Below are 8,184 nucleotides of genomic sequence, written 5' to 3' on the forward strand. Positions count from 1 at the left end.
AAACTCCTCACCTCCAAGAAGCTGGCGAATCTGTGGACCAAGAAATTCACCATTGTTTTTTTCCGGATTTAGGTTTAAGGTTTTAAGGTTTAAGTGCTTAAGCGTTGCCATCGTTTTATCCACAGCCTTAACAACTTTCTTGTGAGGCCTAGTTTGATGTGCATAGGTGGTATCAAAATTCCATTCGATTCTACAAGCTGATGATACTGACATTTTCTTGTTTTAGGATCCAGTGAGTGTCAGAGTGGCTGGTCTTCTTTGATGTACGAAATGAGAAGTCTTTACCTAACTATCCCTAGCACACAGAAAATAGCAATACTTGAAGTGTAGCCTAACTGCAGTCCAAGCAAGATAGCAACAACACAGCAATACTTAGTGTAGCCTAGCTGCAGTTCAAGCAAGATAGCAACAACACAGCAATACTTAGTGTAACCTAACTGCAGTCCAAGCAAGGTAGCAACATCACAGCAATACTTAGTGTAACCTAACTGCAGTTCAAGCAAGATAGCAACAACACAGCAATACTTAGTGTAACCTAACTGCAGTCCAAGCAAGGAAGGAACAACACAGCAATACTAAGTGTAGCCTACCTGCAGTCCAAGCAAGGTAGCAACAGCACAGCTATGCTTAGTGTAGCCTGGCTGCAGTCCAAGCAAGGTAGAAACAACATAGCACGTCAAGAAATTAGAGAAAGTACAAAGGTTTGCAACAACTCTAGTTCCAGAGCTCAGGGGAATGTCCTACGAAGAAAGGTTGAGGGAAATCGGACTGACGACACTGGAGGACAGGAGGGTCAGGGGAGACATGATAGCGACATACAAAATACTGGGTGGAATAGATAAGGTGGACAGAGACAGGATGTTCCAGAGAGGGAACACAGGAACATGGGGTCACAATTGGAAGCTGAAGACTCAGGCGAGTCACAGGGATGTTAGGAAGTATTTCTTCAGTCAGTCGTCAGAAAGTGGAATAGCCAGTAAGTGATGTAGTGGAGGCAGGAATCATAGATAGATTTAGTAGCGATCAGTGAAGAGGCAGGGCCAAGGCTGAGTCTCGACCCCTGCAACCACAATTAGGTGAGTACAGCAATACTTAGTGTAGCCTACCTGCAGTCCAGCAGTCATAGTTTATGCAGTTCAAGTTCGGCTACATGTTGTCATGTTTCCTTCATGTGGACTGCATAACCAACTGGAAATAATGTCAATACGTCGCCAACATGCAACAAAACAACCTTTAGCCTCAGCCTCGATAAATCAATGAAGTCTACACTCATCGGGATTATGAATAACATTTAGGATGGCCATGCAGGTTACTTTCCATAATGAAAAGTGGGACGAATTCTTTCTAATGGTCACGAAACTCACATTTCTAGCCAGAAGATTCCACTGCTGCAATCTGGAGCACAACAGTTCGAAAACTTGATAAAAAAAAAAAGAACTGCTGATGAGAAACAAAGGAAATTGTATGTATCTTCAAACAATTACGCACTGATGGTTTAAATCAAGAGCCATCTCCCCTCGTAGTTTATTTACCCTCTTCCCTTCCCAAGTGAAAGATAACAGCAACCGGCCTGAGTCTGTATCTTGATAAATAGAGCCAATTTGCAATTTTAAGCATCATTTCCGCATTCAGTGACCTAAAATTAGTGAAAAATGTTTAGTTTCAATTCCGTTTAAAATATTTTGGCTGTAGAGCAGTTATTATTATTATTATTATTATTATTATTATTATTATTATTATTATTATTATTAGTAGTAGTAGTAGTAGTAGTAGTAGTAGTAGTAGTAGTAGTAGTAGTATTAACTATTATTATTATTATTATTATTATTATTGTTTGTTACTATTATTAACTATTATTATTATTAACTATATTATTAACTATTATTATTATTAACTATATTATTATTATTATTATTATTATTATTATTATTATTATTATTATTATTATTATTATTATTATTATTATTATTATTATTATTATTATTAACACGGCTAGTAAACAAATCAATGAATATAATTTTACCTAGAGTTTCCCAATATAATCTGAAAATGATGGAAGAATGCAAATTATTTCACCGATCTGCGAACGCCTCAAAATATCGTCCACAAATTGTTGCACATTTGGCCAAACTTTCGCAAAGTTTGAATCGGAAAAATATCGACACTCTTCGACAGACGGATTTCTTCACGAGTTGCAAATGGTACTGATGGCGTGGAGACCTTTTCGTCCTTAATGAGGCTTTGACTTGGTGGGGGAGAAAAAAAAAAGTTTGGCTGTACTGAATGGAATCACGGTCGAAAAAGAAAAAAAAGTTAATTAAGATTAGCTGGAAGGTTAGAAAGGAGGGAGAGTTTCGATATTTATTTAATGGAAGAGAAAGAGAAAGTAATGAGACGATGTGAATGTTAGAATAAACTAAATGAGGCCACAATTAAGCTATAAAGGGTAGTAATTTGGACCATCTCGCTGGACCACCTTACTGGACAACCTATTAATGGACTCGCTTAATTGATCCACTTAATGGATCACCATAATGTACCGTCTTAATAGACCATCATAATACAACATTTTTAAAGTCTTTAATAAACCATGTTAATATTATTATTAATATTACATTCATGGAGGAGAGCTAAACTCGTAGGGGTCATACAGAACCTAGAAGAATTGAAGAAAACATTAAGTTTATGGAAAAAGGAGCACACATCCAATTCACTGGATCAAGATCCCGTCACCAGCGCCAAGACAACTCCCTCGAGGGAAATTAAAGAGCGTTAATGAACCACCTTAATGGACCATCCTAATGAATCACCATAATGGGCCATCGTCATGAACACTATACATAACAAAAAGGCATAACACCAGGACTGCAACAAGTCGGTCCAAGTCGGACCGAAACGTCGTCGTAAGCTTCTCTCTCCTATGGCCGGCTATTTGTGTATTAACTCACTATACACTCCAACGAAATATTATTTACATTAATGATATATAGTATATAAAAGATCACGAATAAGACACTTGTACAATGGAGATTGAGGTGTTGTACGTGCCTTATAAAAAAAAAATAGTAGTTGGTGTTCTGTCTCAGTGGCATGCGACAGGACAGTGGTGCCTCTCAGGATAGTTGTTGTCTACCAGCCTCCTGAAAGCAGTGGTGCCTCTCAGGATAGTTGTTGTCTACCAGCCTACTGCCTGAAAACAGTGGTGCCTCTCAGGATAGTTGTTGGCTACCAGCCTACTGCCTGAAAACAGCGGTGCCTCTCAGGATAGTTGTTGTCTACCAACCTACTGCCTGAAAACAGTGGTGCCTCTCAGGATAGTTGTTGTCTACCAGCCTACTGCCTGAAAACAGTGGTGCCTCTCAGGATAGTTGTTGTCTACCAGTCTACTGCCTGAAAACAGTGGTGCCTCTCAGGATAGTTGTTGTCTACCAACCTACTGCCTGAAAACAGTGGTGCCTCTCAGGATAGTTGTTGTCTACCAACCTACTGCCTGAAAACAGTGGTGCCTCTCAGGATAGTTGTTGTCTACCAGCCTACTGCCTGAAAACAGTGGTGCCTCTCAGGATAGTTGTTGTCTACCAACCTACTGCCTGAAAACAGTGGTGCCTCTCAGGATAGTTGTTGTCTACCAACCTATTGCCTGAAAACAGTGGTGCCTCTCAGGATAGTTGTTGTCTGCCAGCCTACTGCCTGAAAACAGTTGTGCCTCTCATTATAGTTGTTGTCTACCAGCCTACTGCCTGAAAACAGTGGTGCCTCTCAGGATAGTTGTTGTCTACCAGCCTACTGCCTGAAAACAGTGGTGCCTCTCACGATAGTTGTTGTCTACCAGCGTACTGCCTGAAAACAGTGGTGCCTCTCAGGATAGTTGTTGTCTACCAGCCTACTGCCTGAAAACAGTGGTGCCTCTCAGGATAGTTGTTGTCTACCAACCTACTGCCTGAAAACAGTGGTGCCTCTCAGGATAGTTGTTGTCTTCCAGCCTACTGCCTGAAAACAGTGGTGCCTCTCAGGATAGTTGTTGTCTACCAGCCTACTGCCTGAAAACAGTGGTGCCTCTCAGGATAGTTGTTGTCTACCAACCTACTGCCTGAAAGCAGTGGTGCCTCTCAGGATAGTTGTTGTCTACCAACCTACTGCCTCAAAATAGTGGTGCATCTCACGATAGTTGTTGTCTACCAGCCTACTGTCTGAAAACAGTGGTGCCTCTCAGTATGGTTGTTGTCTACCAGCCTACTGCCTGAAAACAGTGGTACCTCTCAGGATAGTTGTTGCCTACCAACCTACCGCCTGAAAACAGTGCCCCTCAGGATAGTTGTTGTCTAACAACCTACTGCCTAAAACAGTGGTGCCTCTCAGGATAGTTGTTGTCTACCAACCTGCTACCTCAAAATAGTGGTGCCTATCAGGAGAGTTGTTGTCTACCAACCTACTGCCTGAAAATAGTGGTGCCTCTCAGGATAGTTGTTGTCTTCCAGCCTACTGCCTGAAAACAGTGGTGCCTCTCAGGATAGTTGTTGTCTACCAGCCTACTGCCTGAAAACAGTGGTGCCTCTCAGGATAGTTGTTGTCTACCAACCTACTGCCTGAAAGCAGTGGTGCCTCTCAGGATAGTTGTTGTCTACCAACCTACTGCCTCAAAATAGTGGTGCATCTCACGATAGTTGTTGTCTACCAGCCTACTGTCTGAAAACAGTGGTGCCTCTCAGTATGGTTGTTGTCTACCAGCCTACTGCCTGAAAACAGTGGTACCTCTCAGGATAGTTGTTGCCTACCAACCTACCGCCTGAAAACAGTGCCCCTCAGGATAGTTGTTGTCTAACAACCTACTGCCTAAAACAGTGGTGCCTCTCAGGATAGTTGTTGTCTACCAACCTGCTACCTCAAAATAGTGGTGCCTATCAGGAGAGTTGTTGTCTACCAACCTACTGCCTGAAAATAGTGGTGCCTCTCAGGATAGTTGTTGTCTACCAACCTACTGCCTCAAAATAGTGGTACCTCTCAAGAGCTGTTTTCTACCAACCTACAACCTCAAAATAGTGGTGCCTCTCAGGATAGTTGTTGTCTACCAACCTATTTCCTGAAAAAAGTGGTGCCTCTCAGGATAGTTGTTGTCTACCAGCCAACTGTCTCCAAATAATGGTGCCTCTCAGGATAGTTGTTGTCTACCAACCTACTGCCTCAAAATAGTGGTGCCTCTTAGGAGAATTACTGTCTACCAGCCCACTATATTTCCTAGAAGATAGACAGCAGGTTTCCAGTCGCTTCTTCTTGAGGTGTTGAGATACAGATATTATACCACGCCAAATCTCGTCTTCAAATAAGTCTCACGATCATTATCATATACAGGGAACCTCTTTATGTTGTTGCATCCTGTCTTGCTGCACTGTACACATACACACATATACACCGTTGCCAGGGGCTAAGACCAGACCTCTGCAACCACATGTAGGTGAGTGAGTACCGAAGAAAAGTGATCCTACGAAAGTTCTCAGGCATTTGCATTTTTTTTTTCACTCTAATAGTTTTGCGTAATTGCAGTCAGTTGTATTAAGGCGATTCCTTGCTCTCTCTCTCTCTCTTCTCTCTCTCTCTCTCTCTCTCTCTCTCTCTCTCTCTCTCTCTCTCTCTCTCTCTCTCTCTCTCTCTCTCTCTCTCTCTCTCTCTCTCTCTCTCTCTCTCTCTCTCTATATATCTATATCTATATATATATATATATATATATATATATATATATATATATATATATATATATATATATATATATATATATATATATATATAAGCCTGCCTGGCAAATGCTTTAACTTGAATATTACAGTCTTCTTATATCCGCAAAAGCAGTAAATCCGTATGGGTCATTTAACTTTGAAACTCCTTGAATTTTGCAAGAAGTCTTTAGAATAATGAGAGATTCCTTGAGAGCTCGTCTTGTCTTTATTCTGCTAGCTTTACTGACCATATTTGGACCTTGGTGCCAGTCAGGAAAAGAGGGGCCTTGAAGCTGGTGAAGGGCTCTCGATTCAGGAAACTGGAGCTACATTTTCCCTTAACTGAAAGCTGATTACTTCCCATTCCCCAGACGCTGTATGGCCACTGCGGTTTTAGATCTTTCCAATAATAATAATGATAGTAAATTATTATTATTATCATCGTTATCATCTACTTTACCCTCCTATGGGGTCGCAGGTCCTGGCAGAAGTGGCATGTGTGTTAATATCATACTAGTATACTTTCCCAGCACATTCACTTTAATAATTTTATATATATATACATATTTTTTTTTGGGGGGTGGGGGGAGTGTGAGGCATCATTCAACTTACCTGCCTTGACGGTCTGCCCGGAACTCGCCTCAATTTAACTTTTTATTAGTCAACTACTTTGAATAATTTTGAGTAAGATATCATGGTTTGTTTTTTGGCATGTTAGTTATCTGATCGTTCAAACAAGTATGAGACTGCACATTGAAGTTTGAGAAATGCGTAGGTTGGAGGTACTTCAGTTGGTCACTAGTGGCAAGGTTTGAGAGGTGTAAAACGACACTCGTCAGCCTCCAAGCGAGGCCACTACTGGCACTGTGACTCTGGCTGCAAGCCATCCACCACCGCCTCTCACACTCGCGCACACCCACTCCCCTCCGTTTCCAACACCCCCACCCAAACACCAACGCCGACCCGCACCTTGTCACACGTGTTGCTTGCCGCCTTCTGTCATATCATCAGCAGGCGGAGACGAATAGAATTCCATCCAATCTAGCAAATCATTTACATATATATTCGTATAACAAGAATACTAAGAGGTTGTGCCTTTGTAATCTTTCGAATACGGTTCAAAGGATGGGTCAGTGATGCATAATAGAGCTATTAAATTAGCTAGACTCATTTCGGTTTGCTGCTGAGGTCAAGGAAGGTATCCCCATATTGTACTGGAACAATACACAATACACAAATAACCCGCACATAAAAATCTTTGAAAGGATTCTAAGAAGCAAGATCGCCACCCATCTAGATACCCATGAGTTAACCCAGGGCAAAATGGGTTTATAGCAGGCCTCTCCTGCCTCTCCCAACTACTGGATCACTATGACAAGGTTTGGATGCTCTAGAGGACAAACAAAATGCAGATGTAGTATACACAGACGGCGAAATCTTTCGACAAGTGTGACCATGGTGTAATAGCGTACAAAATGTGTGATAAAGGAATAACGGGAAAGGTTGGTAAATGGATCTATAGCTTCTTAACGAATAGAACACAAAGAGTAACAGTAAACTGAGTAAGGTCTAAGGCGGCTACAGTGAAAAGCTGTTTCACAAGGCACAGTACTCGCTCCCATTCTGTTCCTCATCCTCATATCTGACAGAGAAGCCACAGCACCGTGTCTTGCTTTGCGGATGACACCCGAGTTTGCATAACGATGTCCCCCATCAAAGACGCTGCAACACTCCAAGCGGACATCAACCAAATCTTCAAATGGGCTGCAGAAAAAAAATATGAAGTTCAATGAAGAGAAATTTCAATTACTCCAATATGGGAACCTTGAGGAAATTAAAACTATATTGGAGTATAAAACAAATTCCAACCACACAATAGAGCGAAAACTGTGAATGACCTGCGAGTGATAATGTCAGAGGACCTCACTTTCAAATACCACAACAATGTATCTCCTACATCTGCTAGAAAAATGATTGAATGGATAACGAGAACCTTCAAAACTAGGGATGCCAAGCCCATGATGACACTCTTCAGGTTGCTTGCTCTATCCAGGCTGGAATATGGCTGCACACTAACAGCACCTTACAGGCACGTGAAATTGCTGACCTAGAAAATGTACAGAGAACCTTCACGGCACGCATAACTGGGATAAAACACCTCAGTTACTGGGAATGCTTGAAGTTCCTCAACCTGTACTCCACAGAACGCAGGCGGGAGAGATGCATGATTATATACACTTGGAAAATCCTAGAGGGATTAGTACCAAACTTGCACACGAAAATCACTCCCTACAAAAGCAAAAGACTCGGCAGACGATGCAACATTTCCCCAATGAAAAGCAGGGGCGCCATTAGCACGATAAGAGACAACACAATAAATGTCAGGGGCCCAAGACTGTTCAACTGCCTCCCAGCATACATATGGGGGATTACCAATAGGCCCCTGGTTGTCTTCAAGCAGGCACTGGACAAG

At 41.8% G+C, this 8,184-nt stretch overlaps 1 protein-coding gene across 1 annotated transcript in view; it reads right to left on the minus strand.

Moving 5' to 3' along the window:
- LOC128693161 (putative neural-cadherin 2) overlaps positions 1-6,579 on the minus strand; it is a 919,455-nt gene extending 912,876 nt beyond the window's left edge. The window contains exon 1 of the mRNA XM_070089401.1: positions 6,498-6,579. The gene's annotated coding sequence lies outside the window, so the exon portion shown is untranslated. The remainder of the gene's footprint in view (positions 1-6,497) is intronic.
- Between the last annotated feature and the right edge of the window lie 1,605 nt (positions 6,580-8,184).

The sequence above is a fragment of the Cherax quadricarinatus genome, chromosome 28, assembly GCF_038502225.1.
Source record: "Cherax quadricarinatus isolate ZL_2023a chromosome 28, ASM3850222v1, whole genome shotgun sequence".
Taxonomy (NCBI): domain Eukaryota; kingdom Metazoa; phylum Arthropoda; class Malacostraca; order Decapoda; family Parastacidae; genus Cherax; species Cherax quadricarinatus.